Consider the following 8411-nt stretch of genomic DNA (forward strand, 5'->3'; position numbering starts at 1 on the left):
TTGGTCTTGCAAACTTTATATGTCCCAGCACAAGGGAAGGCCTGGGCCAAGTAGTGGGAGTGGGTGGGTAGGGGAGCAGGGGCGGGGGGTATAGGGAACTTTTGGGATAGCATTTGAAATGTAAGTAAAGAAAATAAAGAAAATAAAAAAAATGATATCCACAAAAATAAAAAATTAGAATTTCTCAAATCCTCTCATTCCTGCATAACGCTGAATTGTTTTGAAGTTACTAATTGTAATGCATAGAGTAGTCAAACAAAACATTGAGTATAGTTTAGCTACAGTTGAAAAAGTCTTTATTATATAATGTATAGCTTAGACTTGAAGATAAAATATTTGGGGCTATTAGTTTATTGCATTGCATTTATTCGTATACCTTCACTCCTTGTAATGCTATTAAAAATGTCTCCATTAATAATTGTTTAAAAATATTTAAAATGTTCTGATAAGAATTCCAAACGGAATTTTTCTTCTCTTCGATATGCCCTAGCTATTCCAAACTTGTTATTTAACTAATTAGTACTACAATTATTTATATTTTATAAATTAGGTACATGGAATAGATCACTTGTTACAATTTTTTTCCAGGTTTATTACTTAACAATTCTTGATTAAGCCCATTGTTTCATAAATGTTTACTGTGCATCCACTGTAATCAGTTGCTTTTTGTTTTGGAAGGATTCATAGGGACTAAAACAAACACCAACCCTCTCACCCCCTTGTCATAGTAGGTAAAGACAATAAGAAAAACAAACAAAATAATACATGAGTATATTATGAGACACTGTGGTACATAGTACAGGAGAATGTCAGCCAAGGACAGACCAGGAGTGCCTAAACCTCTCTACAGGGGTACAATTAAGAAAGTCAGGTGATAATAAAAGCTAACGTATGCAAATATGTTGCAGATCATCTTCTTCATTCAAAGCACAGAACCCCAATGCAATATTGTGACCTATACCATTAGGAACAGGGTCAATAAGCAGAGAATGAGAGACAATGTCTCGACCCTATGTGTTCTTTATCCAGTACAGACTGAGAGAGTTAGGAGGTGTAAAGGGCCGGGTGATTGTTTAGCAGCTATCACAGCAATCCGGGTTAAAGAAGGTGATCTCTTAGGTCATTGTGGAGGAAGTGCAACTCATTGGGTTTTTATAAACTTTCAAGTACATATAATTTGTGGGATGATTATAGGTAGGATATGACAGAGAGAAAGAGAGAGAGAGAGAGAGAGAGAGAGAGACAGAGACAGAGACAGAGACAGAGACAGAGAGAGACAGAGAGACAGAGACAGAGAGACAGAGAGACAGAGAGAGAGACAGAGAGAGAGAATAGTAATAGTTCTGATGATATACAATAATGAATTTAATGAGATAAAGAACATTAAGGAAAGAAGAACATTGGTAGGGGACTTGTAAATATGCTTAATTTAAAACGGAAAAGATGTGAGCAAAATTTCTTGTCTAATTCTATGTATAAGTTTGAATGAGACCATCAACATTCCATCGTTCTGTTTTTAGTAGAGGAATCTAATGTGCCAATATTGACACATAGGATCTGGTATCCACACTTTCTTGTACTTGCATCTATGCAGATGTATCTATGGATAAAACATTTGGTACATAAGTTGAGGATACAAATTTTTCATCCAAGAGACCACTGAAAGCCAGGTGTACACATCCGCAATCCCATTCTTTTTTATAGGGTGAGACATAAGGCAGACACAGATTTCTTCTGTGGGCTAACTTGATATATGCAGTGGTTAAAAGAAAAGTAGAGCCCTACTCAAAGAATTTGTCAGACAAGGACCTGCACCCAGGACGGTACTTTTGTAATTCTTTATGTGCTGGGGAACACAAATGTCCCTCCCCAGTTAAAAATGTTGTGTTTGGTGCTATGATAAACTTATTTATACACAGAAGAAAGGTAATTTTTAATGATTCTTTTAATGAGTCAGAAGGGGCAGATACATAATTATGGAAACTGAGTTTTGTGGATGAACGAAAGAAAGAAAGACAATACTATGATAATGGTCCTAGAGAAGAGACCATTGTTAAATATCTACAGAGNTGAATAAAGTACAAATTANAGAATATCAGAGCCTTAAATATATTAAGTCTAAATATGNCTCAAGTGTTGCTCTGAGCATCAANATTCTAAAACTGGGACCACTGTTACAGTCAATATTGCTCATATTACAGACTTTTGTTAACTGAAGATGCCTATGCATTTGGAGGAAGTCTGTCATGTCACACTAATAGGAAAACAATGAGCATATATGTGACACATGACCAAGATTTCAAGAAAAAATTATGGCAGTGTCATAAAAAGAATTAAAATTAAATACAACTATTTGAGATGATGAGCAACTTAATCATCCTTCATTCTATGCATAAATAGAGCAAGATATTATACTCCATTGTTAAAAATGTACAACTATTATCTGCTAATAGAAGTAAATAAAAGATGGGACTCCCAAATTCTGGTTGAGTTAATAACTTTTCTACTTTTTCTATAATGATCTTTATTTGTAGTCTTTTATTGACATTGTACATTCCTGCCTGTTTGCAGGCCCTCAGGATTTTTTGGATACAGTGTAAATTAAATATCAACTTCCTTTCTATCTTCAATGTGCTCCTCTTGGACTACTTTGTGCCTTTCATGTTCCAGAAGTTTAGGTGGTTTTCTGCTTTAATTTTCTGAGGTTCTATTACTAATGTATCTGTACTCATAAGTGATGCATGTTATAACTTGTTCACTTTTTATGCTCTCTTCAAGAAAAAAATGAAATAATTCTCTCATTTGTATCTCCCTCACTAATACGCCACACACCCTGAGTCGAGTACTCTGCTCCTTCCAGCACTGTCAAATCCTTCTGTTTCAGGTACCCTTCTTCCCCAGGAAGGGAACTTGACTAGCAGCTGTCGACTGAAACAGATGTCTACTGGGGAAGTGCTGATTCAAGCCTGGCCCCAAAAGGAATCAGAAATTATCCCCTGTGTCTTACCCCAAGAAACAGACCAGTAAAGAGAAAACCTATACCACATGTTATATCTATACTTTACTTATATTATTCCTTCTCAATTACCTTTCCTCATGTCTGCTTATAGGATACAGCCTCCTCCTGAGACACTGGGTAAGCAGATATTCACATAGCTTCTCTTGACCTTGCCTTTCAGAATAAGAGCCTTTGATGGATCACTGTGTTGTCAATTCTCCAACAGACATTATGTATGCCCTTGATTATGTACTTCCTCCCTTACTTGAAGCAGAGCTCCTACCAGGAAGCTTGAATGACAAACATCACTCAGCTTTCCAAAGCCTAAGAATCCCTACAGTAGCTGAAGAATTTAATGAGGACTGTCTAGTATGAGAAGGGGTATATTAGGAAAGGCTTAAGAAAAATCTCTTTGTAGGTGACAAGCTTTAATCATAACTGAGATTTAAATTCAAATTAGAGATATATATCCATTTAAGATGCCGGTGTTCCAGTTTCTGAATTATATCATAGACGACAAGACTGGAGCAAGAAAGAGAAAAAATTGGTCACTAAAGCAAATGAAGCTTGGCTTATTATTATTATTATTGTTATCATTATTGTACTTATTATGTTTTTGAGTCAGGGGCATTAAAAATATTTTTACAAGAGTAAGTTATGCAATGTCTGTGAGCAAAAAAAGAAAGTCTTCAAACACTTGTCAGCATAGTGAGACCACATCATAAATTAACCCAAAACTTTATTCCTAGATCTTTTTTTCTAATTTATATAGACTGGTGTTACGTGAAATTAAAAAGAAATTAAATTAAATATGAAGTAACAATCCAGGTTGGGGCTAGCTATGTTCAAAAAACAACCATTATTTCTAAGAAAATCTGTGAAGAGGTGGCTGCTGCAAACATTTTAGCCCTTATGAATCAAAGACTTATATTGTATTGCTACTTGAACACAAAAGCTCTAAAATCAATAAATGAGTCAGATGATCTTTCATGAACAATTTTAGAAAACACTATGCTTAGTGAAATCAATAAATTGGTAAACAACTTTAATATATACCAGAATTCAAAATTTTATATATTTATATCTATTTTTATATTTGTATTATATGTAAAATATACAAATATTTTATGTTAATATATTTATATTTATAAATATATACACCCATATATTTTTTCTAGAGGTTTTGAATACAGAAATATCTTCACTGCTCAGAAACTTCCATGCTATAGCACACTGAATCAGGGGAGAAGCATTTATCAAGTGCCACATAGTGTTCTGCATGGCTTAGTTTTACAGCTCTGTAAAATTAAACATGACAGTTTCATGAGAGGTGTCGAAGTCTTAGAATTCTCCCCTCACATTATTTTCTGTTAAATTTTTATATCATCTTTACTTTTATTTGGTCTCTATAATATTTAAACCTGTATATATATACATACATACATATATATGTATATATATATATACACACACACATAAATAATCCATGTTATACCATGTTAATCCTGTTATATCCATGCTCACCTTTTCTCCTATTACTATATATCTTTAATCTTTATTGTATACAGTTTGAGATACGTCTCATCTGACACTTCTATTAATGTGTCATCAATGCTCTAAAAATTAATGATAAATTAGTATTGGACAATTCATACATTTTATATTGCACACCATTCTAATGAGCATGGTTAAATTTAGTGGTATCCTACCTCATTTTGATCCCAGCATGTGATCTCTTCAGCATGTGTACCCACCCTCTATATGTAATAAGCCCTTCGTAACAATCAGATCAACTGTTAAAGTACTTGATTACTTGAGGCCAAGTAAAACTTCTTTTATTTAATAACAATGTAAATCACAACAATAGTGTTTACATCTTAGACAGGTAGAAAATGAGGTTAAAATTTAATCAGAAAGATAAAAAAGAAAACAATAAACAGCAAACAGTGTTCACATAACTTTTATAATGCAAAATCACCTTTACTATTCTAACTTATTCATCTCTTACTATACTTAATTTATATGTTCACATTTATCAGAATTTATGCATAGGAACACTATTGTGTATGTAGTAATTTTTATCATCTATGTTTTCACACAATGACTGGATTTTTTACATTGTAACCCACAAGGATAAGGAAGTGCTATTGCATTTCCAAGCATTACTACAAAGAAGTTGGTAGAACTATCCCTTCATGAAAAACTTAGAGAAGAGGCTGGTTAACAGATTCAGCAAGAATGGTGCCTGGTGCCAAGCACAGTTTAGTTCCAGTTACTCACAAAACTGAATTAAAGATCCAACTCTCAAAATATGTTCTTAGATCTTCACACATACAATTTCTCTCTCTCTCTCTCTCTCTCTCTCTCTCTCTCTCTCTCTCTCTCTCTCTCTCTCACACACACACACACACACACACACACACACACAAGTAGACACTCACAAATTAATAGATTAAATGTAAAAACAATTTTAAAAGGGAAATGTATCAGAGAATAACTGAATAAATACATTTCATTCTTGACTTCAGAAGTAAATCAATGGTTGTCATTGATGATCCCAAATCACATACTGTCTTCTAAATAATTCTATGTGTACATATGTTTTTCTTCTTCTTTATCCTTAAAATGGATAAATAACTCAGGCCATGACTCAACACGTGCTACAGAAATGCTCTCCAATTGCATGCATTCCCAGGCTTATATATGTAATTTATAAATGGTATTTTATATAACACTGAGTATAGTCCTAAAGAATACATAAAAATTCCACTGTTAATCTGGGTCAGATTTATCAAAATGCATAACTTTTTTTCTGTTTCAATAGTATTATTGGTTAGAGCAAATCAACTTAACCAGTTTAGTTACATTAGTGCATAGGGGCAGGAAAGAATTTAAAACCCAGCATTCTGAAGTATAGGTTTTAGCACTGCTATAGTTTTTCTGACTGTATATTTTTTTTTGTTGAAGTGATGATAGTGATATTGATCTCAAGTAGATGTCATTACACTAAATTAAAGCAGTGCTTGATTAAAGGCTTGAATTAAATACAAGTTACAAGGTGTAATATTTTTTACTATATCTGATAATTTGATATGAGTCACTAAGTCTCAAGGACTTTACATTTAGGAGTGAATATACTTCATGTGGAGGACATATTAAGCAATAGAGAACAGAAGGCATTAAGTAATGTGAAGCAAGTGAAATAAGTTTCTATTCTAGGTAACACATATAGAATGCTACTCCAAAGGGCGTTTGGTATTAAACCTTTGCTGTCTTTACATAATACTCGAATAGCTTATCATATGCTTGGAAAAAAAAAAACTTAGTTCGAATGTAAAGAAGGGAAGAGAGTTAAAAATATTCTAAATCTCCTCATATGGATGCAGCCATATCCTGGAAGGAAAACTGCAGTCAAAGTTCTCAGGAACAGTGATTGATTGTCCCACTTTGCAACCTTATGATGTCACAATAATGAGCTATCACATGTTAAGGTCAGTACTGTGGTATGATTCATTTCAAACAGACTCCTGACCTCAGCCATTCCAGCATTTACTAGGAAGTGGGCATTTGCTTCATTGGCAGTCTTAGGAGAATCTATGCCTTGACACACTCAACATCTCTCTACGGCAATTTAACTTTGTGTGCCTCAACCATACTTCCCATACCTTTAAATCATATAGATCCATCTCCATTTTAAGCTGAGAAAGAATCCAGAAAAGTCCATCTAATAAGGGTAAGCTATTTTAGCTCATTTCAGGGGGTAATCCAAACCTTTCTCTCCACAGTGGAGTATTCACTTCAAACATTTATAAAACGGATTAGGGAAGTCAGAAAATTCTCCTGTTATTCTCCATAGGCATCACAGGGAGTTCATTTCTTTCCTTTCTAGGGGACTACATTTAACATTTTATACCATTATTATTTCACAATGAAGAATTACTCACAGAAATGGAATTTCTTTTAAACTTCCCTGGTTTGAAATGCACAGAAACTGTGCCTCCAAGAAAAATGAGAGTATTCATGACTATGACTATTGAAAATGCATCTTCCTATCATGAAAGTCTTTAAGACTATCACAAAGTGAAATAGCTTGGAAGAAGGGAACATAGGTAGGAACGTTAAGATCACTTTGGTCATTATAGCCATAGTTCAGTCTAGAGTCTGTGAAACAAGCAACTGTACTGGATTGGACTCTTTCAGTGAACGCAATGAAAGGTCTGTTCATGACTGAATATATTAAACCTTAGTTTTCAGTGGCTCTGTAGTGAGAATCCCAGCATAATCACAACCAAATTTGCCCGACTTTGGGCAATTAACTGAACCTCTCTAATGTTCTATATTAAAAAAAAAAAAAACTATGAATAGGTATATGACATCCATGATATAAGTAAACTTTATATTTACTGCACAATAAGCTCCCATGTTATATCACATTGAGGATGGGTGGTAGGAGGAATCCATGGAAGCAATAAATAAGGAAGAAAGGGAAGGATGGAGGGCAGGAGGAAGGCAGAGAGGAAAGGAAGGACAAACAGAAAAACTAGGAAAGGAAAGAAAGATTTGAATGAAAGAAGATAGGAGAAAAGGACAGAATGAAGGAGAAATGCAAAAAGAAATGAAGGGAAGAAGGGAGATTGAGCAGGATGGAAATAATCAAGGGGCCGGGGGATAAAGTGGCAGAAGAGGAGGAAAAGAGAAAGAGAAAACAGAAAAACCATTACAGTGAGAGGACATGTGTTCCCTACTTCCATTAAATTTAATTTGCTTTAATTTTTAGTCAAACTATTGTTATTCAAGTGAGAAGAAGCTTATGCCCACTTATGTTATCACGTGATCTGTTTCTGGAGGCACATGTACCTGCAATTATATTTAAAAGTTTCTTTTATGTCCATAAAGCATAGTTTGTTGGGGTAAACAAAGGGTTAAATCAGACAGGATAGGATGGGAAATAAGTGTAGTGAAAAATATGACAAATCAAGGAAAAATTAGTGGGGTTAAAAGCATCAGAAATTCCTTGTAAGCACTGGGTGGCTGGGATGGAGACACTGCAGCAGTTTATTGACAATAATATCTATGACAAGTGAAAATAACTACTGAAAGCAAATTATTTCTCATAGAATGCATGTTGATTATCAGCAATGACATGTGAATGACAGGTTATTATTCATGAATTCAAGAACTATCTCCACAATCTTATTAAAATCAACTCTTATTATTCTTATTTTACATGTTAAAATGAAATAACACATTTGCTTTATTATTTAATAATGGGTACAATATGAATTGGTCAAATATTTAAGAATAATATTAAGATTTCAGTTATTTCTTGTCAGTTTGTATTATTGTTCCAGTAAAACAATATTTACCCAAATCACAAGTATTTTTTCTTTTCTTTCTTTCTTTCTTTCTTTCT

General features: G+C 33.8%; 1 protein-coding gene across 3 annotated transcripts in view; it reads left to right on the plus strand.

Moving 5' to 3' along the window:
* Window positions 1-8411, plus strand: part of Lrrc4c (leucine rich repeat containing 4C) — a 1191813-nt gene that overhangs the window by 686125 nt on the left and 497277 nt on the right. The gene's annotated exons all lie outside the window — the stretch shown is intronic.

The sequence above is a fragment of the Mus pahari genome, chromosome 3, assembly GCF_900095145.1.
Source record: "Mus pahari chromosome 3, PAHARI_EIJ_v1.1, whole genome shotgun sequence".
Lineage (NCBI taxonomy): Eukaryota > Metazoa > Chordata > Mammalia > Rodentia > Muridae > Mus > Mus pahari.